Here is a 27,824-nt window from a genome sequence, read left to right on the forward strand (position 1 = left end):
GCCTTGCTGCTGCAGCCAAAAAACAAAAGGTGGTGCTGCTGCTGCTGCTTCTGCTGCTGCTGCTTCTGCTGCTTCTGCTTGTGTCTGGCCGCTGTTGGAGCGTCCAGGCACAGGACTTCTGCTGCTGCTGACTAAATGGCCTCCTTAATTGGATCATTTGAGTAGCCAGCACACCTGTGCAGGTAGGGCATGACATGATAGGCAGCTGCCTTGATAGCGGGTGGGTGCTGAATGTTCCTAATTGACAAAATAAGATTAATGCTTATGAAGAAATATAAAATCTCATCCCTTCCCCAATATCGCGCCACACCCCTACCCCTTAATTCCCTGGTTGAACTTGATGGACATATGTCTTTTTTCGACCGTACTAACTATGTAACTATGTAACATAACATGGGGGGGGGGGGGGGGGGGGTCTCCTGGCTGTTCACACAGGTGTGTCATTGCTGTACATTGACCATGCATTGCTTCTGTGGTATTGCAAAGGCAAAGACAAATGCTTCCAGCCATCCATTGCACTAATGGATTGGTCATCAGCTGGCTGTCTATGTCCCGCATCAATATAGACCAAAGTACAGAGGGTTAGGCTATGCTATTGTGCACCTACCTGATGCATCAGAAGGTGCGAGGCCCTTGCTAAATTCTGTGCACAGACTTTGAGATCTATACTTTAGACTGTATCTAAACCTGCTCCAACATGGACTGACATTCTGGCCTACTTTCAGCCGATGCGACTTGTCTGTGGCTGAACAGTCGCTTTTTATGTATTCAGCACCTATGTATAATGTTGTAAAAATGCTCTAGAAGCTAAAGTCGCAGAAATGTCACACATATTTGGCTGCAACTTTCTGTGCGACAAATTCAGACAGGAAAAATCAGTATAAATCCTTAGAAAATTATCCCCCAGTGTCTCCATCTGCTGGCGGTATTGAATAAGCATTGCTGCACTGATGGGGTATGCATTAGACGAAAAAAAAGAAGAAAAAGAAGAATAATACGCCCAGAAAAGAGGCGAAAAGGAGAAAAACGTAAAAAAACGTGAAAAAAAAGTAAGAGGAAGAGAAGGGAAAAAAAGGTGGAAATGGGTTTAAAAGTGATTTCGGCGGAGAAATATATATATATATATATATATATATATATATATATACGCGCACACACACACATATATATAAACGTATTCTCCGTTGAGATATTGCAGCCGCTGCTGTGTCCAGGCCCAGGAGCCTTAGCACTGTGCTGTGATGTCACTCAATACCACTGACATCACTAGGTGTAAACAACATCTCTCCTTTGCTGTGTATGTGACTATGGAGCTGTTTGGTGATGTCGTCTATTATGGCCTTCATAGAAGCAACAGGAGATTGTTGCATCCATCTAGAACCCTCAGAACTACAGTGCTATGATGTCACTCACTTCCACAGGCTTGGCAAGGAAGTGTAAACAACAACAACCCAGCTTTGTTGTGTATGTAACCATAGGGATTTGTGATGTCACCTAGAACCTTCACAGCAGCGACAGCTTTATGAGGAGCATCAGCACTGCTCTGCCTGAGCAGAACCATCACCGCCATAGGTTGTCAAATAACCCGGATTTAACCCCACACAGGTAAGTCCAATGGGGTGCAGGCATGTCCTCTATGCTTACAGCTTCCCGTGGGTGTTGGTTTGATACCGTTTGGGGGACAGCCAAGGAGGCATCTGCAGGCAACAAAGGTAGGTGTGTGCTTGTGTGTGTGTTTCCTATGCAGATCCTAAGCCCAGTGTCACATGCAAGTAGGAGGAGTAAGAAGGGTTCCTGGCAAATCCGGGTTATGGATTGCATTTAAAAAGGCCCCGTGGGAGTGCAATGGGCCCCTGTCTTGCTGCTTAGCAATAATGGTATGGGTTTAGGTTCTGCTGTGTGTACTGGTGGTTGACTGCCCCCCCAGCCCAGAGTGTGCATGGAAAATTGTCTGGCAGCCTCCCTGACAGCAAGCAGTGATAGTGCCCATGAAGGGGACCTTGTTGGGCCCGCCCCTTTCACGGTTATCGCTTCTCGGCCTTTTGGCTAAGATCAAGTGTAGTATCTGTTCTTATCAGTTTAATATCTGATACGTCCCCTATCTGGGGACCATATATTAAATGGATTTTTGAGAACGGGGGCCGATTTCGAAGCTTGCTTCCGTCGCCCTATGCATTGACCCGATATGGCAGTATCTTCGGGTACAGTGCACCACCCCCTTACAGGGTTAAAAAGAAAGATTCCTACTTTCATTGCTACCTGCTTGCTGGCTAGCCAGCTAGCCAGCCCTGTGGGCCTTGCTGCTGCAGCCAAAAAACAAAAGGGTGCTGCTGCTGCTGCTTCTGCTGCTTCTGCTTGTGTCTGGCCGCTGTTGGAGCGTCCAGGCACAGGACTTCTGCTGCTGCTGACTAAATGGCCTCCTTAATTGGATCATTTGAGTAGCCAGCACACCTGTGCAGGTAGGGCATGACATGATAGGCAGCTTGCCTTGATAGCGGGTGGGTGCTGAATGTTCCTAATTGACAAAATAAGATTAATGCTTATGAAGAAATATAAAATCTCATCCCTTCCCCAATATCGCGCCACACCCCTACCCCTTAATTCCCTGGTTGAACTTGATGGACATATGTCTTTTTTCGACCGTACTAACTATGTAACTATGTAACATAACATGGGGGGGGTCTCCTGGCTGTTCACACAGGTGTGTCATTGCTGTACATTGACCATGCATTGCTTCTGTGGTATTGCAAAGGCAAAGACAAATGCTTCCAGCCATCCATTGCACTAATGGATTGGTCATCAGCTGGCTGTCTATGTCCCGCATCAATATAGACCAAAGTACAGAGGGTTAGGCTATGCTATTGTGCACCTACCTGATGCATCAGAAGGTGCGAGGCCCTTGCTAAATTCTGTGCACAGACTTTGAGATCTATACTTTAGACTGTATCTAAACCTGCTCCAACATGGACTGACATTCTGGCCTACTTTCAGCCGATGCGACTTGTCTGTCGCTGAACAGTCGCTTTTTATGTATTCAGCACCTATGTATAATGTTGTAAAATGCTCTAGAAGCTAAAGTCGCAGAAATGTCACACATATTTGGCCTGCAACTTTCTGTGCGACAAATTCAGACAGGAAAAATCAGTATAAATCCTTAGAAAATTATCCCCCAGTGTCTCCATCTGCTGGCGGTATTGAATAAGCATTGCTGCACTGATGGGGTATGCATTAGACGAAAAAAAAGAAGAAAAAGAAGAATAATACGCCCAGAAAAGAGGCGAAAAGGAAGAAAAACGTAAAAAAAGTGAAAAAAAAGTAAGAGGAAGAGAAGGGAAAAAAAGGTGGAAATGGGGTTTAAAAGTGATTTCGGCGGAGAAATATATATATATATATATATATATATATATATTATATATATATATACGCGCACACACACACATATATATAAACGTATTCTCCGTTGAGATATTGCAGCCGCTGCTGTCTCCAGGCCCAGGAGCCTTAGCACTGTGCTGTGATGTCACTCAATACCACTGACATCACTAGGTGTAAACAACATCTCTCTTTGCTGTGTATGTGACTATGGAGCTGTTTGGTGATGTCGTCTATTATGGCACTTCATAGAAGCAACAGGAGATTGTTGCATCCATCTAGAACCCTCAGAACTACAGTGCTATGATGTCACTCACTTCCACAGGCCTTGCAGAGTGTAAACAACAACAACCCAGCTTTGTTGTGTATGTAACCATAGGGATTTGTGATGTCACCTAGAACCTTCACAGCAGCGACAGCTTTATGAGGAGCATCAGCACTGCTCTGCCTGAGCAGAACCATCACCGCCATAGGTTGTCAAATAACCCGGATTTAACCCACACAGGTAAGTCCAATGGGGTGCAGGCATGTCCTCTATGCTTACAGCTTCCCGTGGGTGTTGGTTTGATACCGTTTGGGGACAGCCAAGGAGGCATCTGCAGGCAACAAAGGTAGGTGTGTGCTTGTGTGTGTGTTTCCTATGCAGATCCTAAGCCCAGTGTCACATGCAAGTAGGAGGAGTAAGAAGGGTTCCTGGCAAATCCGGGTTATGGATTGCATTTAAAAAGGCCCCGTGGGAGTGCAATGGGCCCCTGTCTTGCTGCTTAGCAATAATGGTATGGGTTTAGGTTCTGCTGTGTGTACTGGTGGTTGACTGCCCCCCAGCCCAGAGTGTGCATGGAAAATTGTCTGGCAGCCTCCCTGACAGCAAGCAGTGATAGTGCCCATGAAGGGGACCTTGTTGGGCCCGCCCCTTTCACGGTTATCGCTTCTCGGCCTTTTGGCTAAGATCAAGTGTAGTATCTGTTCTTATCAGTTTAATATCTGATACGTCCCCTATCTGGGGACCATATATTAAATGGATTTTTGAGAACGGGGGCCGATTTCGAAGCTTGCTTCCGTCGCCCTATGCATTGACCCGATATGGCAGTATCTTCGGGTACAGTGCACCACCCCCTTACAGGGTTAAAAAGAAAGATTCCTACTTTCATTGCTACCTGCTTGCTGGCTAGCCAGCTAGCCAGCCCTGTGGGCCTTGCTGCTGCAGCCAAAAAACAAAAGGTGGTGCTGCTGCTGCTGCTTCTGCTGCTTCTGCTTGTGTCTGGCCGCTGTTGGAGCGTCCAGGCACAGGACTTCTGCTGCTGCTGACTAAATGGCCTCCTTAATTGGATCATTTGAGTAGCCAGCACACCTGTGCAGGTAGGGCATGACATGATAGGCAGCTGCCTTGATAGCGGGTGGGTGCTGAATGTTCCTAATTGACAAAATAAGATTAATGCTTATGAAGAAATATAAAATCTCATCCCTTCCCCAATATCGCGCCACACCCCTACCCCTTAATTCCCTGGTTGAACTTGATGGACATATGTCTTTTTTCGACCGTACTAACTATGTAACTATGTAACATAACATGGGGGGGGGGGGGGGGGGTCTCCTGGCTGTTCACACAGGTGTGTCATTGCTGTACATTGACCATGCATTGCTTCTGTGGTATTGCAAAGGCAAAGACAAATGCTTCCAGCCATCCATTGCACTAATGGATTGGTCATCAGCTGGCTGTCTATGTCCCGCATCAATATAGACCAAAGTACAGAGGGTTAGGCTATGCTATTGTGCACCTACCTGATGCATCAGAAGGTGCGAGGCCCTTGCTAAATTCTGTGCACAGACTTTGAGATCTATACTTTAGACTGTATCTAAACCTGCTCCAACATGGACTGACATTCTGGCCTACTTTCAGCCGATGCGACTTGTCTGTCGCTGAACAGTCGCTTTTTATGTATTCAGCACCTATGTATAATGTTGTAAAAATGCTCTAGAAGCTAAAGTCGCAGAAATGTCACACATATTTGGCCTGCAACTTTCTGTGCGACAAATTCAGACAGGAAAAATCAGTATAAATCCTTAGAAAATTATCCCCCAGTGTCTCCATCTGCTGGCGGTATTGAATAAGCATTGCTGCACTGATGGGGTATGCATTAGACGAAAAAAAAGAAGAAAAAGAAGAATAATACGCCCAGAAAAGAGGCGAAAAGGAGAAAAACGTAAAAAAACGTGAAAAAAAAGTAAGAGGAAGAGAAGGGAAAAAAAGGTGGAAATGGGTTTAAAAGTGATTTCGGCGGAGAAATATATATATATATATATATATATATATATATATATATATATACGCGCACACACACACATATATATAAACGTATTCTCCGTTGAGATATTGCAGCCGCTGCTGTGTCCAGGCCCAGGAGCCTTAGCACTGTGCTGTGATGTCACTCAATACCACTGACATCACTAGGTGTAAACAACATCTCTCCTTTGCTGTGTATGTGACTATGGAGCTGTTTGGTGATGTCGTCTATTATGGCCTTCATAGAAGCAACAGGAGATTGTTGCATCCATCTAGAACCCTCAGAACTACAGTGCTATGATGTCACTCACTTCCACAGGCCTTGCAGAGTGTAAACAACAACAACCCAGCTTTGTTGTGTATGTAACCATAGGGATTTGTGATGTCACCTAGAACCTTCACAGCAGCGACAGCTTTATGAGGAGCATCAGCACTGCTCTGCCTGAGCAGAACCATCACCGCCATAGGTTGTCAAATAACCCGGATTTAACCCACACAGGTAAGTCCAATGGGGTGCAGGCATGTCCTCTATGCTTACAGCTTCCCGTGGGTGTTGGTTTGATACCGTTTGGGGACAGCCAAGGAGGCATCTGCAGGCAACAAAGGTAGGTGTGTGCTTGTGTGTGTGTTTCCTATGCAGATCCTAAGCCCAGTGTCACATGCAAGTAGGAGGAGTAAGAAGGGTTCCTGGCAAATCCGGGTTATGGATTGCATTTAAAAAGGCCCCGTGGGAGTGCAATGGGCCCCTGTCTTGCTGCTTAGCAATAATGGTATGGGTTTAGGTTCTGCTGTGTGTACTGGTGGTTGACTGCCCCCCAGCCCAGAGTGTGCATGGAAAATTGTCTGGCAGCCTCCCTGACAGCAAGCAGTGATAGTGCCCATGAAGGGGACCTTGTTGGGCCCGCCCCTTTCACGGTTATCGCTTCTCGGCCTTTTGGCTAAGATCAAGTGCAGTTTGCTCTGGTCTGGCCAGAGGGTGCGATCTCTGGGTTTACCCAGTTTGCCGGAGGAAGATTTTTTTCACTGTGGTCCTGTACCGACAGATTATCATCTGGAAGAATGGCTGGAGTAAAGAATACTATCCGCATGGAGGTGGATCCTGCAAGTTCCAAGAACAACATGGTTTATCTGGTGAGAGACATCATTATGGAGAAGATTGGAGTGGACAAGGCTGAAATCTTCAGTGTTAATGAGTCTCCCCGCAGGGGCTCCTATGAGGTAACCTTTGTGGATGAGGGCAGGTGTTTGCATGTGTATGAATACTTAAGGAATCTCAGCAATGAGCCCTTGCTGGTTGGGGTGAAGATTACTCCACTGTTTGGTCTGCAGGAAAAAACTGTGATAGTGCATGTGCATAATCCTTACACAGATGTGGAAATTATTAAGAACTTTTTGCACAAGTACTGTGACTATGTGAAGGGTGGAGAGAAACAGACGAATGTACTGGGGATTTTTAACTGCAATTATAAGTTTGTGGTTAAATTAAAAGTAGACCCTACTTGTGTTGGGGGTTTTAAACACCCCCCTGCCAGTTTTTCCATTGCAGGTTATAGGGGGTACCTGTCCTATGCTGGTCAGCCTTCCTACTGCAGGAATTGTTTTTCCTTTGGACATTTAAAGGAGAACTGTGTGCAAGGACAAATGTGCAGGAACTGTAATACTGCTGGCCACCATGCTGGAAGTTGTCCTAAAGCCAGGAAATGTGACTTATGTCGGGAGGAAGGTCATGTTTATAAGGACTGCCCTGGGGTGAGAAGTCCTTTATTCAGTAGTGTGGTGAGAGAGGGGGAAATAGTGTGGAGATTGGCCCCTCTGAAGACCATTGCAGCTCCTCAGAAGCCCCCTGATGTTCAGGCTGCAGTCTCTGATGCCTTCAGACAGTTGGAGGAAGTTATTGAGGGAGTGCAGAGTCCTAGTCACTCTGTGGAGTCTGTTCACCCCTCTGACCCTGTTCACATTGAGCCATTTCCATCCTCAGGTGAGACTGATTTGTGTAACAGGGAGGGTGGTGGGAAACATAATGCAGAGGATGAAAATTATGATGGCTTTCAACTGGTGCATGGAGGGAAGTCTGCCAAGAAAAGAAGAGGTGAGAAGGGTGCGGACTCGCGCCCGGAAACCAGCAACTTTTATGAAGTCCTGGAGACGGATGTTATGGAGGCTACTGAGAGTGGTGAATAACTATGCTGGGACTTGATTTGCTAGTTAGTAGCAGGTGGCTGATGCACCTGTGTAGCTCATGCAGGGTTAAACCTTGTTCTTTGTAGCTTTAGGCTATGGGTTTTGTTGTATGTTCTCAAAATGTGAGAGTGTTTAAAAATAAGGCTAGGAGAGCTGCTATTTTAAGTTTTTTAGCTCAGGAAAATGCTGCAATTTTTTGTTTGCAGGAGTGTGGTATTGATCTCACCATAAGTCAGGATGAATGGGTGTATGGTCGGTGTGTGTGGTCTGGGAGTGTTTTGAATAAGAATGATGGTGTGGGGATCTTGATTAAATCACCTGACATTGCTGTGGAAAGCTATGTGGTAATTGAACCTGGCAGGTGTATTTCTGCTGTATTAAGTTATAAAAATGTGAAATTTCGTTTGATTAATGTTTATGCTCCTGCATATAAAAATGAAAGAAAAAATTTGTTTGATAAGTTAAAGTTTTATGTTCAGGGCAAGATGCCTGTTATTTTAGTTGGAGATATGAATGTTGATTTAACAAAAAAAGCTTTTGATGTATCTGGTAGAAAATTATTTGAGTTAGTCTCTGATTTTAGGTTAAGGGATATCCAAGAGTTATGTAATATTAATCCTAATTTATGTACATATCATGCAGATAGAGGTAATTTTCACTCTAAGTTAGATTATTGTTTTTTGTCTGAGAGTTTGAATGCTTTAAGTTACAGACAGAGGTCTGTTTGTTATTCGGACCATGATTCCTTGCTGTGTGAGATTGATGTGGGTCAGAGTGCTGTGTATGGGAGAGGTTTGTGGAAAATGAATATTAAACATTTAGATAGTGTGGATGTGAGAGATCAGTATGAATGTATGTATAAGAAGTGGTGTGGAAAGAAAGGTGAGTTTGATAACATTATTTTGTGGTGGGAATGGGTTAAAAAGAAAACAAAGTCCTTTTTTAAGTCCTTTGGATACAAAGTCGCTGCTCTTAAGAGGGAGCAATATGTGAAGTTGAATGCGCGTTTGTCCTATTTGTGTAGGTTGAGAGATTGTGGAGTGGATGTTCAGGATGATATTGTGAGCACTAAGAGGGAGATTAATAATTTTGTGTTGGAAAAGGGTAGGAGTATCATGTATAGGGCCAAGTTAGATAAATTGGAACATGATGAGAAATGTTCACGTTATTTTTTCAAAAAAGTTTTTTCTAAAAAACCTGTTATTGATATGATTGTGAGAGAGGATGGTAGGGAAGTGACTGGTGATGGTGTGAGTGAGGAAATTGCATGCTTTTATGAGGAGCTGTATGGAGAGAAGTGGAGAGATGAGAATTTGGAGAGTGAGGTATTGAGTGTGTTGGATGGGAAGCTTGGAGAAGCTGAGCAGGCTTTTGTTATGCGTAAGATTTCAAGTGAAGAAGTATGGGATGTAGTGCAGAAAATGTCAGCGAATAAGACTCCAGGGGAAGATGGTTTGCCTGTGGAATTTTATCGTTTTTTGTGGAATGTGGTGGGTAAGGATGTTGTTGCAGTGTGTCAGTTTATGTGGGAGAATATGGAAATTGCGGAGAGTATGCGTGGTGGTGTGGTAGTATTAATTCCAAAAAAAGGGAATTTAAAAAATTTAAAGAATTGGCGTCCAATTACGTTACTTAACTGCGATTATAAGATCTATGCAAAAATTATTGCTAATCGAATGAGGGATGTTGTTGAATGTGTGGTTGGTTATGATCAGTTTTGTGCTGTGCCTGGACGTCGTATACATGAGAGTTTGTGTCTGTTGAGAGATTGTTTGTGGGATTGTAAGAGTAGAAAACAAAATGCTTATTTGTTGTCACTTGATTTTGAAAAGGCGTATGATAGGTTGTCTGATAATTTTTTGTTCAGGGTATTGTTGCGAATGGGGTTTCCGAGTGATTTTGTGTGGAGAGTTAGGAGTTTGTATGATAGAATATATAGTAGGATGCTCGTTAATGGATGTGTGGGGAGAAGAGTGAATGTTTTTTCAGGAGTAAGGCAGGGGTGCCCGCTCTCGCCAGTAGCGTTTATATGCGCGATTGAGCCTCTGTTATGTCTGATTAGGAGGGATAAGATAGTGAGAGGTGTTCATATTCCTGGTAGCAATGGTAGGGAATTTAAAGTGAATGCTTATATGGATGATGTATGTGTCCTGTGTGATTCTGAGTGTGCTGTGAGGAGAGTGAGGCTTTTGGTTTCAATTTTCTGTGGTGCGTCTGCTTTTAAAGTGAATTGGTTAAAGAGCGAATGTAAATGCTTTGGTGAAGGTGGGTTAAGTAGTGATGTTGGGGTGAATGTAGTGGAGGGGGCTATTAAAGTATTGGGGATTAAGTTTAGTAAGGACTTGGATGGAAAGGAGAGTTGGGATGATGCAAAAAAGAAGGTAGAGATGCGTTTGAATTTTTGGAGTATGAGAAGTCTTTCTTTTATTGGAAAAATTGTGGTTATTAAAAGTGTTGTTTTACCAATTTTTCTGTATGTTGCTATGATTTTTCCTCCGCAGTATATGTGTTTAAGGAGTCTGAATCGGGTTTTGTTTGTCTTTTTCTGGGGGTCTAAAGTAGAAAGATTAAGGAGAGAAGTGGTGATTAAAAATTGGCGGAAGGGTGGGATGAGTTTTCCAAATCTGGAGGTTTATTTTGGAGTGAATATTTTAGTTTTCATACTGGTCATTATTGAAGGAGATAAGAAGATGTCTTGTATGACTAAGTTTCTTGCTGGAAGACTGTTTGTTAGGCTGAAGTGGTGTAAGAGGGATCTGAGTAGGCCTGTTGCTTTTGAGGTTCCTAAGTGGTATGAGTGGGTTGTGAGGTTTTTGGAGAAATTTGAGTTGATAGAAGAAGAGATGAGTGTGTGGAAGAATAAACGTTTGGTGATGAGAATGATTGAGAGTAAAGAGGTTGTATGTAATATTAATTCTGTGAGGGGAGCGGATGTGGAGAAAGTTTGGAAGAAAGTAAGGATGGATGGTATGTCTAATAAGCAAAAGGAGATTGTGTGGCAAAGTCTACATGGTGTGTTGCCTGTGAGAGAGTTTCAGAAAGCAAGGGGTTTGGTGAGATGTGATGTGTGTCCTAGAGTGGGTTGTAATGGTTTTGAAAGTGTTATTCATCTCTTTTGGAATTGTAAGTATGCTCGTGAGGTTGTTAGAAGGCTTGGTCCTTTATGCAAGGAATTGACAGGTATGGAGTTTTTGTCTTTTGAGATGATGATGTTTGGGCTTTGTGTAAGTGGAGGTCAGAATGTAAGAGTGTTGTGGTTATTGTTGTCGTGTATTAAGGAAGTCTTGTGGGATGTGAGGAATGTTTATGTGTTTTTGAGGAAAGAAGTGAGTGTTAATAATAGTGTGCGAATGGTGTTAGGCAAACTGTATTTGTGTTATTTGTGGGATTCTAAGAGGGGTGGGATTGATGCGGAAGGCATTTGGAAATCGAAAAAATGGATTCATCTTGTTGATTTATCTTGATTGTTTTTTTTTGTCTGTTTGATTGATAAATAAAGTTTCCCAATGATGAGAGGGTTGTGTGTTACAGAAAGTTTGTAATGCCAGTTTGAAAGTATTGCTTGGAGTACTTTCATCCCCTACCTGAGGGATTTAAAAAAAAAAAATTAAAAAAAAAAAAAAAAAAAAAATCTGTTCTTATCAGTTTAATATCTGATACGTCCCCTATCTGGGGACCATATATTAAATGGATTTTTGAGAACGGGGGCCGATTTCGAAGCTTGCTTCCGTCGCCCTATGCATTGACCCGATATGGCAGTATCTTCGGGTACAGTGCACCACCCCCTTACAGGGTTAAAAAGAAAGATTCCTACTTTCATTGCTACCTGCTTGCTGGCTAGCCAGCTAGCCAGCCCTGTGGGCCTTGCTGCTGCAGCCAAAAAACAAAAGGTGGTGCTGCTGCTGCTGCTTCTGCTGCTTCTGCTTGTGTCTGGCCGCTGTTGGAGCGTCCAGGCACAGGACTTCTGCTGCTGCTGACTAAATGGCCTCCTTAATTGGATCATTTGAGTAGCCAGCACACCTGTGCAGGTAGGGCATGACATGATAGGCAGCTGCCTTGATAGCGGGTGGGTGCTGAATGTTCCTAATTGACAAAATAAGATTAATGCTTATGAAGAAATATAAAATCTCATCCCTTCCCCAATATCGCGCCACACCCCTACCCCTTAATTCCCTGGTTGAACTTGATGGACATATGTCTTTTTTCGACCGTACTAACTATGTAACTATGTAACATAACATGGGGGGGGGGGGGGGTCTCCTGGCTGTTCACACAGGTGTGTCATTGCTGTACATTGACCATGCATTGCTTCTGTGGTATTGCAAAGGCAAAGACAAATGCTTCCAGCCATCCATTGCACTAATGGATTGGTCATCAGCTGGCTGTCTATGTCCCGCATCAATATAGACCAAAGTACAGAGGGTTAGGCTATGCTATTGTGCACCTACCTGATGCATCAGAAGGTGCGAGGCCCTTGCTAAATTCTGTGCACAGACTTTGAGATCTATACTTTAGACTGTATCTAAACCTGCTCCAACATGGACTGACATTCTGGCCTACTTTCAGCCGATGCGACTTGTCTGTCGCTGAACAGTCGCTTTTTATGTATTCAGCACCTATGTATAATGTTGTAAAAATGCTCTAGAAGCTAAAGTCGCAGAAATGTCACACATATTTGGCCTGCAACTTTCTGTGCGACAAATTCAGACAGGAAAAATCAGTATAAATCCTTAGAAAATTATCCCCCAGTGTCTCCATCTGCTGGCGGTATTGAATAAGCATTGCTGCACTGATGGGGTATGCATTAGACGAAAAAAAAGAAGAAAAAGAAGAATAATACGCCCAGAAAAGAGGCGAAAAGGAGAAAAACGTAAAAAAACGTGAAAAAAAAGTAAGAGGAAGAGAAGGGAAAAAAAGGTGGAAATGGGTTTAAAAGTGATTTCGGCGGAGAAATATATATATATATATATATATATATATATATATATATATATACGCGCACACACACACATATATATAAACGTATTCTCCGTTGAGATATTGCAGCCGCTGCTGTGTCCAGGCCCAGGAGCCTTAGCACTGTGCTGTGATGTCACTCAATACCACTGACATCACTAGGTGTAAACAACATCTCTCCTTTGCTGTGTATGTGACTATGGAGCTGTTTGGTGATGTCGTCTATTATGGCCTTCATAGAAGCAACAGGAGATTGTTGCATCCATCTAGAACCCTCAGAACTACAGTGCTATGATGTCACTCACTTCCACAGGCCTTGCAGAGTGTAAACAACAACAACCCAGCTTTGTTGTGTATGTAACCATAGGGATTTGTGATGTCACCTAGAACCTTCACAGCAGCGACAGCTTTATGAGGAGCATCAGCACTGCTCTGCCTGAGCAGAACCATCACCGCCATAGGTTGTCAAATAACCCGGATTTAACCCACACAGGTAAGTCCAATGGGGTGCAGGCATGTCCTCTATGCTTACAGCTTCCCGTGGGTGTTGGTTTGATACCGTTTGGGGACAGCCAAGGAGGCATCTGCAGGCAACAAAGGTAGGTGTGTGCTTGTGTGTGTGTTTCCTATGCAGATCCTAAGCCCAGTGTCACATGCAAGTAGGAGGAGTAAGAAGGGTTCCTGGCAAATCCGGGTTATGGATTGCATTTAAAAAGGCCCCGTGGGAGTGCAATGGGCCCCTGTCTTGCTGCTTAGCAATAATGGTATGGGTTTAGGTTCTGCTGTGTGTACTGGTGGTTGACTGCCCCCCAGCCCAGAGTGTGCATGGAAAATTGTCTGGCAGCCTCCCTGACAGCAAGCAGTGATAGTGCCCATGAAGGGGACCTTGTTGGGCCCGCCCCTTTCACGGTTATCGCTTCTCGGCCTTTTGGCTAAGATCAAGTGTAGTATCTGTTCTTATCAGTTTAATATCTGATACGTCCCCTATCTGGGGACCATATATTAAATGGATTTTTGAGAACGGGGGCCGATTTCGAAGCTTGCTTCCGTCGCCCTATGCATTGACCCGATATGGCAGTATCTTCGGGTACAGTGCACCACCCCCTTACAGGGTTAAAAAGAAAGATTCCTACTTTCATTGCTACCTGCTTGCTGGCTAGCCAGCTAGCCAGCCCTGTGGGCCTTGCTGCTGCAGCCAAAAAACAAAAGGTGGTGCTGCTGCTGCTGCTTCTGCTGCTTCTGCTTGTGTCTGGCCGCTGTTGGAGCGTCCAGGCACAGGACTTCTGCTGCTGCTGACTAAATGGCCTCCTTAATTGGATCATTTGAGTAGCCAGCACACCTGTGCAGGTAGGGCATGACATGATAGGCAGCTGCCTTGATAGCGGGTGGGTGCTGAATGTTCCTAATTGACAAAATAAGATTAATGCTTATGAAGAAATATAAAATCTCATCCCTTCCCCAATATCGCGCCACACCCCTACCCCTTAATTCCCTGGTTGAACTTGATGGACATATGTCTTTTTTCGACCGTACTAACTATGTAACTATGTAACATAACATGGGGGGGGGGGGGGGGGGGGGTCTCCTGGCTGTTCACACAGGTGTGTCATTGCTGTACATTGACCATGCATTGCTTCTGTGGTATTGCAAAGGCAAAGACAAATGCTTCCAGCCATCCATTGCACTAATGGATTGGTCATCAGCTGGCTGTCTATGTCCCGCATCAATATAGACCAAAGTACAGAGGGTTAGGCTATGCTATTGTGCACCTACCTGATGCATCAGAAGGTGCGAGGCCCTTGCTAAATTCTGTGCACAGACTTTGAGATCTATACTTTAGACTGTATCTAAACCTGCTCCAACATGGACTGACATTCTGGCCTACTTTCAGCCGATGCGACTTGTCTGTCGCTGAACAGTCGCTTTTTATGTATTCAGCACCTATGTATAATGTTGTAAAAATGCTCTAGAAGCTAAAGTCGCAGAAATGTCACACATATTTGGCCTGCAACTTTCTGTGCGACAAATTCAGACAGGAAAAATCAGTATAAATCCTTAGAAAATTATCCCCCAGTGTCTCCATCTGCTGGCGGTATTGAATAAGCATTGCTGCACTGATGGGGTATGCATTAGACGAAAAAAAAGAAGAAAAAGAAGAATAATACGCCCAGAAAAGAGGCGAAAAGGAGAAAAACGTAAAAAAACGTGAAAAAAAAGTAAGAGGAAGAGAAGGGAAAAAAAGGTGGAAATGGGTTTAAAAGTGATTTCGGCGGAGAAATATATATATATATATATATATATATATATATATATACGCGCACACACACACATATATATAAACGTATTCTCCGTTGAGATATTGCAGCCGCTGCTGTGTCCAGGCCCAGGAGCCTTAGCACTGTGCTGTGATGTCACTCAATACCACTGACATCACTAGGTGTAAACAACATCTCTCCTTTGCTGTGTATGTGACTATGGAGCTGTTTGGTGATGTCGTCTATTATGGCCTTCATAGAAGCAACAGGAGATTGTTGCATCCATCTAGAACCCTCAGAACTACAGTGCTATGATGTCACTCACTTCCACAGGCCTTGCAGAGTGTAAACAACAACAACCCAGCTTTGTTGTGTATGTAACCATAGGGATTTGTGATGTCACCTAGAACCTTCACAGCAGCGACAGCTTTATGAGGAGCATCAGCACTGCTCTGCCTGAGCAGAACCATCACCGCCATAGGTTGTCAAATAACCCGGATTTAACCCACACAGGTAAGTCCAATGGGGTGCAGGCATGTCCTCTATGCTTACAGCTTCCCGTGGGTGTTGGTTTGATACCGTTTGGGGACAGCCAAGGAGGCATCTGCAGGCAACAAAGGTAGGTGTGTGCTTGTGTGTGTGTTTCCTATGCAGATCCTAAGCCCAGTGTCACATGCAAGTAGGAGGAGTAAGAAGGGTTCCTGGCAAATCCGGGTTATGGATTGCATTTAAAAAGGCCCCGTGGGAGTGCAATTGGCCCCTGTCTTGCTGCTTAGCAATAATGGTATGGGTTTAGGTTCTGCTGTGTGTACTGGTGGTTGACTGCCCCCCAGCCCAGAGTGTGCATGGAAAATTGTCTGGCAGCCTCCCTGACAGCAAGCAGTGATAGTGCCCATGAAGGGGACCTTGTTGGGCCCGCCCCTTTCACGGTTATCGCTTCTCGGCCTTTTGGCTAAGATCAAGTGTAGTATCTGTTCTTATCAGTTTAATATCTGATACGTCCCCTATCTGGGGACCATATATTAAATGGATTTTTGAGAACGGGGGCCGATTTCGAAGCTTGCTTCCGTCGCCCTATGCATTGACCCGATATGGCAGTATCTTCGGGTACAGTGCACCACCCCCTTACAGGGTTAAAAAGAAAGATTCCTACTTTCATTGCTACCTGCTTGCTGGCTAGCCAGCTAGCCAGCCCTGTGGGCCTTGCTGCTGCAGCCAAAAAACAAAAGGTGGTGCTGCTGCTGCTTCTGCTGCTTCTGCTTGTGTCTGGCCGCTGTTGGAGCGTCCAGGCACAGGACTTCTGCTGCTGCTGACTAAATGGCCTCCTTAATTGGATCATTTGAGTAGCCAGCACACCTGTGCAGGTAGGGCATGACATGATAGGCAGCTGCCTTGATAGCGGGTGGGTGCTGAATGTTCCTAATTGACAAAATAAGATTAATGCTTATGAAGAAATATAAAATCTCATCCCTTCCCCAATATCGCGCCACACCCCTACCCCTTAATTCCCTGGTTGAACTTAATGGACATATGTCTTTTTTCGACCGTACTAACTATGTAACTATGTAACATAACATGGGGGGGGGGGGGTCTCCTGGCTGTTCACACAGGTGTGTCATTGCTGTACATTGACCATGCATTGTTTCTGTGGTATTGCAAAGGCAAAGACAAATGCTTCCAGCCATCCATTGCACTAATGGATTGGTCATCAGCTGGCTGTCTATGTCCCGCATCAATATAGACCAAAGTACAGAGGGTTAGGCTATGCTATTGTGCACCTACCTGATGCATCAGAAGGTGCGAGGCCCTTGCTAAATTCTGTGCACAGACTTTGAGATCTATACTTTAGACTGTATCTAAACCTGCTCCAACATGGACTGACATTCTGGCCTACTTTCAGCCGATGCGACTTGTCTGTCGCTGAACAGTCGCTTTTTATGTATTCAGCACCTATGTATAATGTTGTAAAAATGCTCTAGAAGCTAAAGTCGCAGAAATGTCACACATATTTGGCCTGCAACTTTCTGTGCGACAAATTCAGACAGGAAAAATCAGTATAAATCCTTAGAAAATTATCCCCCAGTGTCTCCATCTGCTGGCGGTATTGAATAAGCATTGCTGCACTGATGGGGTATGCATTAGACGAAAAAAAAGAAGAAAAAGAAGAATAATACGCCCAGAAAAGAGGCGAAAAGGAGAAAAACGTAAAAAAACGTGAAAAAAAAGTAAGAGGAAGAGAAGGGAAAAAAAGGTGGAAATGGGTTTAAAAGTGATTTCGGCGGAGAAATATATATATATATATATATATATATATATATATATATACGCGCACACACACACATATATATAAACGTATTCTCCGTTGAGATATTGCAGCCGCTGCTGTGTCCAGGCCCAGGAGCCTTAGCACTGTGCTGTGATGTCACTCAATACCACTGACATCACTAGGTGTAAACAACATCTCTCCTTTGCTGTGTATGTGACTATGGAGCTGTTTGGTGATGTCGTCTATTATGGCCTTCATAGAAGCAACAGGAGATTGTTGCATCCATCTAGAACCCTCAGAACTACAGTGCTATGATGTCACTCACTTCCACAGGCCTTGCAGAGTGTAAACAACAACAACCCAGCTTTGTTGTGTATGTAACCATAGGGATTTGTGATGTCACCTAGAACCTTCACAGCAGCGACAGCTTTATGAGGAGCATCAGCACTGCTCTGCCTGAGCAGAACCATCACCGCCATAGGTTGTCAAATAACCCGGATTTAACCCACACAGGTAAGTCCAATGGGGTGCAGGCATGTCCTCTATGCTTACAGCTTCCCGTGGGTGTTGGTTTGATACCGTTTGGGGACAGCCAAGGAGGCATCTGCAGGCAACAAAGGTAGGTGTGTGCTTGTGTGTGTGTTTCCTATGCAGATCCTAAGCCCAGTGTCACATGCAAGTAGGAGGAGTAAGAAGGGTTCCTGGCAAATCCGAGTTATGGATTGCATTTAAAAAGGCCCCGTGGGAGTGCAATGGGCCCCTGTCTTGCTGCTTAGCAATAATGGTATGGGTTTAGGTTCTGCTGTGTGTACTGGTGGTTGACTGCCCCCCAGCCCAGAGTGTGCATGGAAAATTGTCTGGCAGCCTCCCTGACAGCAAGCAGTGATAGTGCCCATGAAGGGGACCTTGTTGGGCCCGCCCCTTTCACGGTTATCGCTTCTCGGCCTTTTGGCTAAGATCAAGTGTAGTATCTGTTCTTATCAGTTTAATATCTGATACGTCCCCTATCTGGGGACCATATATTAAATGGATTTTTGAGAACGGGGGCCGATTTCGAAGCTTGCTTCCGTCGCCCTATGCATTGACCCGATATGGCAGTATCTTCGGGTACAGTGCACCACCCCCTTACAGGGTTAAAAAGAAAGATTCCTACTTTCATTGCTACCTGCTTGCTGGCTAGCCAGCTAGCCAGCCCTGTGGGCCTTGCTGCTGCAGCCAAAAAACAAAAGGTGGTGCTGCTGCTGCTGCTTCTGCTGCTTCTGCTTGTGTCTGGCCGCTGTTGGAGCGTCCAGGCACAGGACTTCTGCTGCTGCTGACTAAATGGCCTCCTTAATTGGATCATTTGAGTAGCCAGCACACCTGTGCAGGTAGGGCATGACATGATAGGCAGCTGCCTTGATAGCGGGTGGGTGCTGAATGTTCCTAATTGACAAAATAAGATTAATGCTTATGAAGAAATATAAAATCTCATCCCTTCCCCAATATCGCGCCACACCCCTACCCCTTAATTCCCTGGTTGAACTTGATGGACATATGTCTTTTTTCGACCGTACTAACTATGTAACTATGTAACATAACATGGGGGGGGGGGGGGGGGGGGTCTCCTGGCTGTTCACACAGGTGTGTCATTGCTGTACATTGACCATGCATTGCTTCTGTGGTATTGCAAAGGCAAAGACAAATGCTTCCAGCCATCCATTGCACTAATGGATTGGTCATCAGCTGGCTGTCTATGTCCCGCATCAATATAGACCAAAGTACAGAGGGTTAGGCTATGCTATTGTGCACCTACCTGATGCATCAGAAGGTGCGAGGCCCTTGCTAAATTCTGTGCACAGACTTTGAGATCTATACTTTAGACTGTATCTAAACCTGCTCCAACATGGACTGACATTCTGGCCTACTTTCAGCCGATGCGACTTGTCTGTCGCTGAACAGTCGCTTTTTATGTATTCAGCACCTATGTATAATGTTGTAAAAATGCTCTAGAAGCTAAAGTCGCAGAAATGTCACACATATTTGGCCTGCAACTTTCTGTGCGACAAATTCAGACAGGAAAAATCAGTATAAATCCTTAGAAAATTATCCCCCAGTGTCTCCATCTGCTGGCGGTATTGAATAAGCATTGCTGCACTGATGGGGTATGCATTAGACGAAAAAAAAGAAGAAAAAGAAGAATAATACGCCCAGAAAAGAGGCGAAAAGGAGAAAAACGTAAAAAAACGTGAAAAAAAAGTAAGAGGAAGAGAAGGGAAAAAAAGGTGGAAATGGGTTTAAAAGTGATTTCGGCGGAGAATATATATATATATATATATATATATATATATATATATACGCGCACACACACACATATATATAAACGTATTCTCCGTTGAGATATTGCAGCCGCTGCTGTGTCCAGGCCCAGGAGCCTTAGCACTGTGCTGTGATGTCACTCAATACCACTGACATCACTAGGTGTAAACAACATCTCTCCTTTGCTGTGTATGTGACTATGGAGCTGTTTGGTGATGTCGTCTATTATGGCCTTCATAGAAGCAACAGGAGATTGTTGCATCCATCTAGAACCCTCAGAACTACAGTGCTATGATGTCACTCACTTCCACAGGCCTTGCAGAGTGTAAACAACAACAACCCAGCTTTGTTGTGTATGTAACCATAGGGATTTGTGATGTCACCTAGAACCTTCACAGCAGCGACAGCTTTATGAGGAGCATCAGCACTGCTCTGCCTGAGCAGAACCATCACCGCCATAGGTTGTCAAATAACCCGGATTTAACCCACACAGGTAAGTCCAATGGGGTGCAGGCATGTCCTCTATGCTTACAGCTTCCCGTGGGTGTTGGTTTGATACCGTTTGGGGACAGCCAAGGAGGCATCTGCAGGCAACAAAGGTAGGTGTGTGCTTGTGTGTGTGTTTCCTATGCAGATCCTAAGCCCAGTGTCACATGCAAGTAGGAGGAGTAAGAAGGGTTCCTGGCAAATCCGGGTTATGGATTGCATTTAAAAAGGCCCCGTGGGAGTGCAATGGGCCCCTGTCTTGCTGCTTAGCAATAATGGTATGGGTTTAGGTTCTGCTGTGTGTACTGGTGGTTGACTGCCCCCCAGCCCAGAGTGTGCATGGAAAATTGTCTGGCAGCCTCCCTGACAGCAAGCAGTGATAGTGCCCATGAAGGGGACCTTGTTGGGCCCGCCCCTTTCACGGTTATCGCTTCTCGGCCTTTTGGCTAAGATCAAGTGTAGTATCTGTTCTTATCAGTTTAATATCTGATACGTCCCCTATCTGGGGACCATATATTAAATGGATTTTTGAGAACGGGGGCCGATTTCGAAGCTTGCTTCCGTCGCCCTATGCATTGACCCGATATGGCAGTATCTTCGGGTACAGTGCACCACCCCCTTACAGGGTTAAAAAGAAAGATTCCTACTTTCATTGCTACCTGCTTGCTGGCTAGCCAGCTAGCCAGCCCTGTGGGCCTTGCTGCTGCAGCCAAAAAACAAAAGGTGGTGCTGCTGCTGCTGCTTCTGCTGCTGCTGCTTCTGCTGCTTCTGCTTGTGTCTGGCCGCTGTTGGAGCGTCCAGGCACAGGACTTCTGCTGCTGCTGACTAAATGGCCTCCTTAATTGGATCATTTGAGTAGCCAGCACACCTGTGCAGGTAGGGCATGACATGATAGGCAGCTGCCTTGATAGCGGGTGGGTGCTGAATGTTCCTAATTGACAAAATAAGATTAATGCTTATGAAGAAATATAAAATCTCATCCCTTCCCCAATATCGCGCCACACCCCTACCCCTTAATTCCCTGGTTGAACTTGATGGACATATGTCTTTTTTCGACCGTACTAACTATGTAACTATGTAACATAACATGGGGGGGGGGGGGGGGGTCTCCTGGCTGTTCACACAGGTGTGTCATTGCTGTACATTGACCATGCATTGCTTCTGTGGTATTGCAAAGGCAAAGACAAATGCTTCCAGCCATCCATTGCACTAATGGATTGGTCATCAGCTGGCTGTCTATGTCCCGGCATCAATATAGACCAAAGTACAGAGGGTTAGGCTATGCTATTGTGCACCTACCTGATGCATCAGAAGGTGCGAGGCCCTTGCTAAATTCTGTGCACAGACTTTGAGATCTATACTTTAGACTGTATCTAAACCTGCTCCAACATGGACTGACATTCTGGCCTACTTTCAGCCGATGCGACTTGTCTGTCGCTGAACAGTCGCTTTTTATGTATTCAGCACCTATGTATAATGTTGTAAAAATGCTCTAGAAGCTAAAGTCGCAGAAATGTCACACATATTTGGCCTGCAACTTTCTGTGCGACAAATTCAGACAGGAAAAATCAGTATAAATCCTTAGAAAATTATCCCCCAGTGTCTCCATCTGCTGGCGGTATTGAATAAGCATTGCTGCACTGATGGGGTATGCATTAGACGAAAAAAAAGAAGAAAAAGAAGAATAATACGCCCAGAAAAGAGGCGAAAAGGAGAAAAACGTAAAAAAACGTGAAAAAAAAGTAAGAGGAAGAGAAGGGAAAAAAAGGTGGAAATGGGTTTAAAAGTGATTTCGGCGGAGAAATATATATATATATATATATATATATATATATATATATATATACGCGCACACACACACATATATATAAACGTATTCTCCGTTGAGATATTGCAGCCGCTGCTGTGTCCAGGCCCAGGAGCCTTAGCACTGTGCTGTGATGTCACTCAATACCACTGACATCACTAGGTGTAAACAACATCTCTCCTTTGCTGTGTATGTGACTATGGAGCTGTTTGGTGATGTCGTCTATTATGGCCTTCATAGAAGCAACAGGAGATTGTTGCATCCATCTAGAACCCTCAGAACTACAGTGCTATGATGTCACTCACTTCCACAGGCCTTGCAGAGTGTAAACAACAACAACCCAGCTTTGTTGTGTATGTAACCATAGGGATTTGTGATGTCACCTAGAACCTTCACAGCAGCGACAGCTTTATGAGGAGCATCAGCACTGCTCTGCCTGAGCAGAACCATCACCGCCATAGGTTGTCAAATAACCCGGATTTAACCCACACAGGTAAGTCCAATGGGGTGCAGGCATGTCCTCTATGCTTACAGCTTCCCGTGGGTGTTGGTTTGATACCGTTTGGGGACAGCCAAGGAGGCATCTGCAGGCAACAAAGGTAGGTGTGTGCTTGTGTGTGTGTTTCCTATGCAGATCCTAAGCCCAGTGTCACATGCAAGTAGGAGGAGTAAGAAGGGTTCCTGGCAAATCCGGGTTATGGATTGCATTTAAAAAGGCCCCGTGGGAGTGCAATGGGCCCCTGTCTTGCTGCTTAGCAATAATGGTATGGGTTTAGGTTCTGCTGTGTGTACTGGTGGTTGACTGCCCCCCAGCCCAGAGTGTGCATGGAAAATTGTCTGGCAGCCTCCCTGACAGCAAGCAGTGATAGTGCCCATGAAGGGGACCTTGTTGGGCCCGCCCCTTTCACGGTTATCGCTTCTCGGCCTTTTGGCTAAGATCAAGTGTAGTATCTGTTCTTATCAGTTTAATATCTGATACGTCCCCTATCTGGGGACCATATATTAAATGGATTTTTGAGAACGGGGGCCGATTTCGAAGCTTGCTTCCGTCGCCCTATGCATTGACCCGATATGGCAGTATCTTCGGGTACAGTGCACCACCCCCTTACAGGGTTAAAAAGAAAGATTCCTACTTTCATTGCTACCTGCTTGCTGGCTAGCCAGCTAGCCAGCCCTGTGGGCCTTGCTGCTGCAGCCAAAAAACAAAAGGTGGTGCTGCTGCTGCTGCTTCTGCTGCTTCTGCTTGTGTCTGGCCGCTGTTGGAGCGTCCAGGCACAGGACTTCTGCTGCTGCTGACTAAATGGCCTCCTTAATTGGATCATTTGAGTAGCCAGCACACCTGTGCAGGTAGGGCATGACATGATAGGCAGCTGCCTTGATAGCGGGTGGGTGCTGAATGTTCCTAATTGACAAAATAAGATTAATGCTTATGAAGAAATATAAAATCTCATCCCTTCCCCAATATCGCGCCACACCCCTACCCCTTAATTCCCTGGTTGAACTTGATGGACATATGTCTTTTTTCGACCGTACTAACTATGTAACTATGTAACATAACATGGGGGGGGGGGGGGGGGGGTCTCCTGGCTGTTCACACAGGTGTGTCATTGCTGTACATTGACCATGCATTGCTTCTGTGGTATTGCAAAGGCAAAGACAAATGCTTCCAGCCATCCATTGCACTAATGGATTGGTCATCAGCTGGCTGTCTATGTCCCGCATCAATATAGACCAAAGTACAGAGGGTTAGGCTATGCTATTGTGCACCTACCTGATGCATCAGAAGGTGCGAGGCCCTTGCTAAATTCTGTGCACAGACTTTGAGATCTATACTTTAGACTGTATCTAAACCTGCTCCAACATGGACTGACATTCTGGCCTACTTTCAGCCGATGCGACTTGTCTGTCGCTGAACAGTCGCTTTTTATGTATTCAGCACCTATGTATAATGTTGTAAAAATGCTCTAGAAGCTAAAGTCGCAGAAATGTCACACATATTTGGCCTGGCAACTTTCTGTGCGACAAATTCAGACAGGAAAAATCAGTATAAATCCTTAGAAAATTATCCCCCAGTGTCTCCATCTGCTGGCGGTATTGAATAAGCATTGCTGCACTGATGGGGTATGCATTAGACGAAAAAAAAGAAGAAAAAGAAGAATAATACGCCCAGAAAAGAGGCGAAAAGGAGAAAAACGTAAAAAAACGTGAAAAAAAAGTAAGAGGAAGAGAAGGGAAAAAAAGGTGGAAATGGGTTTAAAAGTGATTTCGGCGGAGAAATATATATATATATATATATATATATATATATATATATATATGCGCACACACACACATAGATATAAACGTATTCTCCGTTGAGATATTGCAGCCGCTGCTGTGTCCAGGCCCAGGAGCCTTAGCACTGTGCTGTGATGTCACTCAATACCACTGACATCACTAGGTGTAAACAACATCTCTCCTTTGCTGTGTATGTGACTATGGAGCTGTTTGGTGATGTCGTCTATTATGGCCTTCATAGAAGCAACAGGAGATTGTTGCATCCATCTAGAACCCTCAGAACTACAGTGCTATGATGTCACTCACTTCCACAGGCCTTGCAGAGTGTAAACAACAACAACCCAGCTTTGTTGTGTATGTAACCATAGGGATTTGTGATGTCACCTAGAACCTTCACAGCAGCGACAGCTTTATGAGGAGCATCAGCACTGCTCTGCCTGAGCAGAACCATCACCGCCATAGGTTGTCAAATAACCCGGATTTAACCCACACAGGTAAGTCCAATGGGGTGCAGGCATGTCCTCTATGCTTACAGCTTCCCGTGGGTGTTGGTTTGATACCGTTTGGGGACAGCCAAGGAGGCATCTGCAGGCAACAAAGGTAGGTGTGTGCTTGTGTGTGTGTTTCCTATGCAGATCCTAAGCCCAGTGTCACATGCAAGTAGGAGGAGTAAGAAGGGTTCCTGGCAAATCCGGGTTATGGATTGCATTTAAAAAGGCCCCGTGGGAGTGCAATGGGCCCCTGTCTTGCTGCTTAGCAATAATGGTATGGGTTTAGGTTCTGCTGTGTGTACTGGTGGTTGACTGCCCCCCAGCCCAGAGTGTGCATGGAAAATTGTCTGGCAGCCTCCCTGACAGCAAGCAGTGATAGTGCCCATGAAGGGGACCTTGTTGGGCCCGCCCCTTTCACGGTTATCGCTTCTCGGCCTTTTGGCTAAGATCAAGTGTAGTATCTGTTCTTATCAGTTTAATATCTGATACGTCCCCTATCTGGGGACCATATATTAAATGGATTTTTGAGAACGGGGGCCGATTTCGAAGCTTGCTTCCGTCGCCCTATGCATTGACCCGATATGGCAGTATCTTCGGGTACAGTGCACCACCCCCTTACAGGGTTAAAAAGAAAGATTCCTACTTTCATTGCTACCTGCTTGCTGGCTAGCCAGCTAGCCAGCCCTGTGGGCCTTGCTGCTGCAGCCAAAAAACAAAAGGTGGTGCTGCTGCTGCTGCTTCTGCTGCTTCTGCTTGTGTCTGGCCGCTGTTGGAGCGTCCAGGCACAGGACTTCTGCTGCTGCTGACTAAATGGCCTCCTTAATTGGATCATTTGAGTAGCCAGCACACCTGTGCAGGTAGGGCATGACATGATAGGCAGCTGCCTTGATAGCGGGTGGGTGCTGAATGTTCCTAATTGACAAAATAAGATTAATGCTTATGAAGAAATATAAAATCTCATCCCTTCCCCAATATCGCGCCACACCCCTACCCCTTAATTCCCTGGTTGAACTTGATGGACATATGTCTTTTTTCGACCGTACTAACTATGTAACTATGTAACATAACATGGGGGGGGGGGGGGGGGTCTCCTGGCTGTTCACACAGGTGTGTCATTGCTGTACATTGACCATGCATTGCTTCTGTGGTATTGCAAAGGCAAAGACAAATGCTTCCAGCCATCCATTGCACTAATGGATTGGTCATCAGCTGGCTGTCTATGTCCCGCATCAATATAGACCAAAGTACAGAGGGTTAGGCTATGCTATTGTGCACCTACCTGATGCATCAGAAGGTGCGAGGCCCTTGCTAAATTCTGTGCACAGACTTTGAGATCTATACTTTAGACTGTATCTAAACCTGCTCCAACATGGACTGACATTCTGGCCTACTTTCAGCCGATGCGACTTGTCTGTCGCTGAACAGTCGCTTTTTATGTATTCAGCACCTATGTATAATGTTGTAAAAATGCTCTAGAAGCTAAAGTCGCAGAAATGTCACACATATTTGGCCTGCAACTTTCTGTGCGACAAATTCAGACAGGAAAAATCAGTATAAATCCTTAGAAAATTATCCCCCAGTGTCTCCATCTGCTGGCGGTATTGAATAAGCATTGCTGCACTGATGGGGTATGCATTAGACGAAAAAAAAGAAGAAAAAGAAGAATAATACGCCCAGAAAAGAGGCGAAAAGGAGAAAAACGTAAAAAAACGTGAAAAAAAAGTAAGAGGAAGAGAAGGGAAAAAAAGGTGGAAATGGGTTTAAAAGTGATTTCGGCGGAGAAATATATATATATATATATATATATATATATATATATATATATATATACGCGCACACACACACATATATATAAACGTATTCTCCGTTGAGATATTGCAGCCGCTGCTGTGTCCAGGCCCAGGAGCCTTAGCACTGTGCTGTGATGTCACTCAATACCACTGACATCACTAGGTGTAAACAACATCTCTCCTTTGCTGTGTATGTGACTATGGAGCTGTTTGGTGATGTCGTCTATTATGGCCTTCATAGAAGCAACAGGAGATTGTTGCATCCATCTAGAACCCTCAGAACTACAGTGCTATGATGTCACTCACTTCCACAGGCCTTGCAGAGTGTAAACAACAACAACCCAGCTTTGTTGTGTATGTAACCATAGGGATTTGTGATGTCACCTAGAACCTTCACAGCAGCGACAGCTTTATGAGGAGCATCAGCACTGCTCTGCCTGAGCAGAACCATCACCGCCATAGGTTGTCAAATAACCCGGATTTAACCCACACAGGTAAGTCCAATGGGGTGCAGGCATGTCCTCTATGCTTACAGCTTCCCGTGGGTGTTGGTTTGATACCGTTTGGGGACAGCCAAGGAGGCATCTGCAGGCAACAAAGGTAGGTGTGTGCTTGTGTGTGTGTTTCCTATGCAGATCCTAAGCCCAGTGTCACATGCAAGTAGGAGGAGTAAGAAGGGTTCCTGGCAAATCCGGGTTATGGATTGCATTTAAAAAGGCCCCGTGGGAGTGCAATGGGCCCCTGTCTTGCTGCTTAGCAATAATGGTATGGGTTTAGGTTCTGCTGTGTGTACTGGTGGTTGACTGCCCCCCAGCCCAGAGTGTGCATGGAAAATTGTCTGGCAGCCTCCCTGACAGCAAGCAGTGATAGTGCCCATGAAGGGGACCTTGTTGGGCCCGCCCCTTTCACGGTTATCGCTTCTCGGCCTTTTGGCTAAGATCAAGTGTAGTATCTGTTCTTATCAGTTTAATATCTGATACGTCCCCTATCTGGGGACCATATATTAAATGGATTTTTGAGAACGGGGGCCGATTTCGAAGCTTGCTTCCGTCGCCCTATGCATTGACCCGATATGGCAGTATCTTCGGGTACAGTGCACCACCCCCTTACAGGGTTAAAAAGAAAGATTCCTACTTTCATTGCTACCTGCTTGCTGGCTAGCCAGCTAGCCAGCCCTGTGGGCCTTGCTGCTGCAGCCAAAAAACAAAAGGTGGTGCTGCTGCTGCTGCTTCTGCTGCTTCTGCTTGTGTCTGGCCGCTGTTGGAGCGTCCAGGCACAGGACTTCTGCTGCTGCTGACTAAATGGCCTCCTTAATTGGATCATTTGAGTAGCCAGCACACCTGTGCAGGTAGGGCATGACATGA

General features: G+C 45.1%; 9 non-coding genes and 1 pseudogene across 9 annotated transcripts; all 10 read left to right on the forward strand.

The window, feature by feature from the left end:
- Positions 1-2,026: 2,026 nt before the first annotated feature.
- On the forward strand, positions 2,027-2,217 carry LOC130317503 (U2 spliceosomal RNA). Its single transcript, XR_008864612.1, has one exon. It is a non-coding gene; the product is annotated as a U2 spliceosomal RNA (small nuclear RNA).
- Positions 2,218-4,296: 2,079 nt separating this feature from the next.
- On the forward strand, positions 4,297-4,487 carry LOC130317504 (U2 spliceosomal RNA). Its single transcript, XR_008864613.1, has one exon. It is a non-coding gene; the product is annotated as a U2 spliceosomal RNA (small nuclear RNA).
- Positions 4,488-11,412: 6,925 nt separating this feature from the next.
- LOC130317574 (U2 spliceosomal RNA) lies at positions 11,413-11,621 on the forward strand (annotated as a pseudogene).
- Positions 11,622-13,705: 2,084 nt separating this feature from the next.
- Positions 13,706-13,896, forward strand: LOC130317505 (U2 spliceosomal RNA). The gene has a single exon (XR_008864614.1). It is a non-coding gene; the product is annotated as a U2 spliceosomal RNA (small nuclear RNA).
- A 2,084-nt stretch (positions 13,897-15,980) lies between these two features.
- LOC130317506 (U2 spliceosomal RNA) lies at positions 15,981-16,171 on the forward strand. The gene has a single exon (XR_008864615.1). It is a non-coding gene; the product is annotated as a U2 spliceosomal RNA (small nuclear RNA).
- Positions 16,172-18,246: 2,075 nt separating this feature from the next.
- On the forward strand, positions 18,247-18,437 carry LOC130317507 (U2 spliceosomal RNA). The gene has a single exon (XR_008864616.1). It is a non-coding gene; the product is annotated as a U2 spliceosomal RNA (small nuclear RNA).
- Positions 18,438-20,521: 2,084 nt separating this feature from the next.
- Positions 20,522-20,712, forward strand: LOC130317508 (U2 spliceosomal RNA). Its single transcript, XR_008864617.1, has one exon. It is a non-coding gene; the product is annotated as a U2 spliceosomal RNA (small nuclear RNA).
- Positions 20,713-22,814: 2,102 nt separating this feature from the next.
- On the forward strand, positions 22,815-23,005 carry LOC130317510 (U2 spliceosomal RNA). The gene has a single exon (XR_008864619.1). It is a non-coding gene; the product is annotated as a U2 spliceosomal RNA (small nuclear RNA).
- A 2,087-nt stretch (positions 23,006-25,092) lies between these two features.
- Positions 25,093-25,283, forward strand: LOC130317512 (U2 spliceosomal RNA). Its single transcript, XR_008864620.1, has one exon. It is a non-coding gene; the product is annotated as a U2 spliceosomal RNA (small nuclear RNA).
- Positions 25,284-27,373: 2,090 nt separating this feature from the next.
- LOC130317513 (U2 spliceosomal RNA) lies at positions 27,374-27,564 on the forward strand. Its single transcript, XR_008864621.1, has one exon. It is a non-coding gene; the product is annotated as a U2 spliceosomal RNA (small nuclear RNA).
- Positions 27,565-27,824: the final 260 nt, after the last annotated feature.

Source organism: Hyla sarda, unplaced genomic scaffold (assembly GCF_029499605.1).
Source record: "Hyla sarda isolate aHylSar1 unplaced genomic scaffold, aHylSar1.hap1 scaffold_200, whole genome shotgun sequence".
Lineage (NCBI taxonomy): Eukaryota > Metazoa > Chordata > Amphibia > Anura > Hylidae > Hyla > Hyla sarda.